Here is a 4371-nt window from a genome sequence, read left to right as displayed (position 1 = left end):
GGTGAACCGGGTGAACATGGCAGGAAGACATAATCGAAATCAAGGAAACCAAGGTGGGCTCCAAGTGAACCCACCTGCACAAGAAGAGGAGAAAGATGAGAATATATTTGCAGAATTCATCAATGAAGCTAATTATGCTTCTGTTGTGGTTCCTCCTAGGACTGGAAATGCTACTTTCAAAATTGATAGTTCTATCTATCAGCTGCTGAAACTTGAAGGTTATTTCCGAAATTCTTCGGAGGACTGTCCACTCCGACATTTCAAGAACTTCCTGCAAGTATGTGCTCAACAATCTCAAGGTGTTGTTTCTGCTGATGCACTTCGGTTACGGGTCTTCAAATATTCCTTGGCTGGCCAAGCAAGGGAATGGTATGAAAAGCTTCCCAGCAATTCTATTCATACCTGGAGCGAGCTAGCCAATACATTTCTGAAGAAGTGGTTCCCACCAAGCAAAAAGGCTGAACTTCGAGATAAGATCTTTGAGTTCAAACAGCTCCCAGGGGAACAATTATATTTGGCATGGGAGCGGTTCAAGTACTATCTAGCTCAATCTCCAACTCACGGGTTTCTGGATGCTATTCTCACCGAGAAATTCTACAAGAGCTTAGATACAATGAATCAGATTGCTGTCAATACTGCCGCGGGAGGATGCTTCATGGACAAGTCATTTATCAACATCACCCGTTTGCTTGATAAACTCACCACCCACAATCAAGCTTGACATTCAACTGATAGTGAGAGTCTCTCTTATGGTAGTCCATCACTAGCTGTTGTTGCAAAAGAAAACCACTAGAGAGATCATGCCTTTGCTCAATTGCAAACCACGGTGGATCTATTATCAAAGAAGTTGGCAGAAAAGGATGCACAAGGGGTAAATGTTGTTGAGGAGTTACCGCCTCATCCACAGAGGATGTATCAAGTCCCTGAGGGGATGTACCAAGATGGGCAACAACATTATGAAAATGCTAATTGTGTCAACAACTCCCAAGGGGGTTATCAAAGGCAAAATTATCAAGGTCCGGGCCATCACCCATGGCAAAAGCCTCAACACCAATTGCAAGGGAACAATTATAGCAGAAATGATCAGGGAAATCCAAATCAAGGGAATTAAAATAACAAAAATTATGGCAACAAGAGCTCTAACCCCTACATTCCACCAAGGGGGCAAGCATCAAGTTCCCAAAGTGGAGAGACAATTCAGCTAGCAACTCTACTAGCAATGCTGCTAATGATTATGCGGAGCTGAAAAGTATGATACAGAAAATGCTAATGAATCAGGACAGAACTGAAAGTACAATAAAGGGAATGTCTCAGGTTCAACTATCTCATTCAACTGCCATTCAGAAGCTTGAATCGCAATTCAGAGACCTTTCTAGAGAAGTACATACTCCTCAACGTGGACAACTACCAAGTGATAAAGTTCCAAATCCGAAAGGTAGTAGGGTAAACTCTGTGGAGCATGTAGCTGCTATTAGCACCCGAAGTGAAAAAATACTTCAAGGTGCTGATAAAAAGGTGATTGATCTTGAGCCAATTGTTGAAGAAGAGGCACAACTTGATGTATCTGATGTTATTGTGGAGGAAGAAACAGAGGAGGAAGTCCCTATTATAGCTGAAGAGGAGCAAAATCTTGATAATCTCAAGGCACAAGGAGAAAAACATGAAAAGGGGAAGGCAAAACTTTCTGGCGCTCTACGCCCTTTGACTCAAATGTTCAAATATTCACTGCCTTTTCCTCGAAGGCCAGTGAGGAAAACAGAAGATGACAAGTGTTTGCGATTTTATGATCAACTTAAGCAATTGACGATTAACATTCCTTTCATGGACGCTGTCCAAGAAATGCTTGGGTTTGCTAAGTATTTGAAGGATCTCTTAACAAAGAAGAAGAAGCCATTGAAACACGACACTGTGGGTATCACTCATTGCGTCAGTGCTATTATTTCCAAGACCACAGTGCAAAAAAGGAAAGATCCTGGAGCATTCACCATTCCATACACCATAGGGCAGTAGGATTTTGCCAAGGCGTTGTGTGATAACAGGACTAGCATAAATCTTATGCCCCTTGAGATTTTCAAGAGATCAGGATTAGGGATACCAAGGCCCATTACCATGAGGTTGCAGATGGCTGACAGGTCGATTAAAAGGCCAGTTGGGGTAGTTGATGATGTGCTTGTTCAAATTGGGGAATTCCTACTGCCGACAGATTTTGTGATTCTTGACTGTGCTGTTGATCAAGAAATTCCTATTATTCTGGGGAGACCTTTCCTTGCTATAGGGAGGGCTCTTATGGATTCAGAAAAGAATGAAATCAAGTTCCAGGTTAACGACGAAGAGGTGACTTTTCACGCCAGCAAGGGTATGAAATTTCCTAGTCTTTATCAAAGTATTTCAGTCATTAATTCTTTTGATATGGTGGATGAAGAGGTAGAATTCAAGATGGAGGAAGAATGCTTGGGTGAAGCATTATCGACCATCTTGGTCAATTTTGATGCAGAAGAAATGGAGGGATATATTGAGACGGTGAATTCACTCACAGGTCTGGGGTCTTACTCTTATGAGCCCAAGAAATTGTTTCTTGATTTAGGGAAGCGAACAACTCTTCCAGCAAAATCGTCAATTATTGAGCCACCGAAGTTGAAGCTCAAGCAATTTCCATCCCATCGTAGATATGAGTTTCTTGGAGCAAATGTCACTCTCCCAGTTATTGTGTCATCACTTCTGAATGAGGGCCAAACTCATAGACTCATTGCAGTTTTGAGGAAACATTTGAGAGCTTTGGGTTGGACTATTGCAGACATCCGGGGGATTCCCTCTGGAATTTGTGAGCACCGAATTCAGTTGGAAGAGGAAAGTTCACCAAGTGTTGAGCATCAGAGAAGATTGAATCCACCGATGCAAGAGGTGGTAAAGAAAGAGATTATTAAGTGGCTAGATGCTGGGGTGGTTTACCCGATTGCCAACAGTCCATGGGTAAGTCCAGTCCAATGCGTGCCAAAGAAAGGGGGCATCACTGTTGTCCCTAATTCTAAAAACGAGTTGATTCCTATAAGAACTATCACCGGTTGGAGAGTGTGTATGGACTACAGAAAGCTGAACACTACATCTTGCAAGGATCATATGCCTTTTATTGATCAAATGCTTGATTGGCTAGCTGGAAGGTCTTATTATTATTTCTTGGATGGGTGCTCAGGTTACAACCAAATCAACATTGCATTGGAAGACCAAGAAAAGACTACTTTCACTTGTCCCTATGGGACATTCGCTTTCAGCCGAATGCCATTTGGTCTTTGCAATGCCCCAGCTACTTTCCAACAATGCATGATGTCCATATTCTCTGACATGATTGAAAACTTTCTTGAAGTCTTCATGGATGACTTCTCTGTTGTGGGAGATTCATTCGATGAATGTTTAGACCATCTGGATCGGGTGCTACAAAGGTGTGAGGAGACAAACCTCGTTCTCAACTGGGAAAAACGTCATTTTATGGTAAAGGAGGGAATTGTCCTTGGCCATAAGATTTCCGAAAGAGGGATTGAGGTTGACCAAGCCAAAATCGATGTGATTTCAAAACTCCCTCCACCCATCTCAGTAAAAGGGGTTCGAAGTTTCTTGGGGCACGCCAGATTCTATAGAAGATTTATCAAATACTTCTCCAAAATTGCAAATCCAATGTGCAAACTCTTGGAAAAGGAGTCCAAATTCAATTTTGATAAGAAGTGCATCAAGGCTTTCGACGAGTTGAAGTTAAAATTGACCTCAGCCCCTATTGTTGTGTCCCCGGATTGGTCGTTGCCCTTTGAATTAATGTGTGATGCTAGTGGTCTTGCAATTGGCGTTGTGTTTGGTCAGCGGCTCAACAAAATCTTGCACCCAATTTATTATGCCCGCAAAACACTAAATGGAGCTCAAATGAACTATATAGTAACAGAGCAGGAGCTACTTGCTATTGTTTATGCCTTTGAAAAGTTCCGACCTTATTTATTGGGTGCCAAGGTAGTGGTTCACACTGACCATGCTGCCCTACGGTACTTAATGGCTAAAAAGGATGCTAAGCCTTGGTTGATAAGATGGGTGTTGTTGCTACAAGAATTGACTTTGAAGTCAAAGACCGAAAGGGTCAGAAAATCAATTGGCTGATCATCTCTCCAGACCTGAAGCAGCAGAGAGACCGATTGATGTGCTGGATATTGATGACACTTTTCCGGATGAAAGAGTCTTGGCAGTCTCCAGTGATGTGGCACCATGGTATGCCGATATTGCCAATTTTTTGGTAACTGGCATTGTTCCTGAAGATTTGAAGGCATATCAAAAGAAAAAATTCTTGAGAGATTGCCGACAATATTATTGGGATGAGCCTTACTTATTCAGGAC

General features: G+C 42.2%; 1 non-coding gene across 1 annotated transcript; it reads right to left on the bottom strand.

Annotated features, from left to right (window-relative positions):
- Window positions 1-461: 461 nt before the first annotated feature.
- Window positions 462-567, bottom strand: LOC132643036 (small nucleolar RNA R71). Its single transcript, XR_009583493.1, has one exon. It is a non-coding gene; the product is annotated as a small nucleolar RNA R71 (small nucleolar RNA).
- Between the last annotated feature and the right edge of the window lie 3804 nt (window positions 568-4371).

This window comes from Lycium barbarum, chromosome 5 (genome assembly GCF_019175385.1).
Source record: "Lycium barbarum isolate Lr01 chromosome 5, ASM1917538v2, whole genome shotgun sequence".
In the NCBI taxonomy this organism is placed as follows: Eukaryota; Viridiplantae; Streptophyta; class Magnoliopsida; order Solanales; family Solanaceae; genus Lycium; species Lycium barbarum.
The sequence above is the reverse complement of the archived record's forward strand: the minus strand, read 5'-3'. Positions and strand labels throughout refer to the sequence as shown.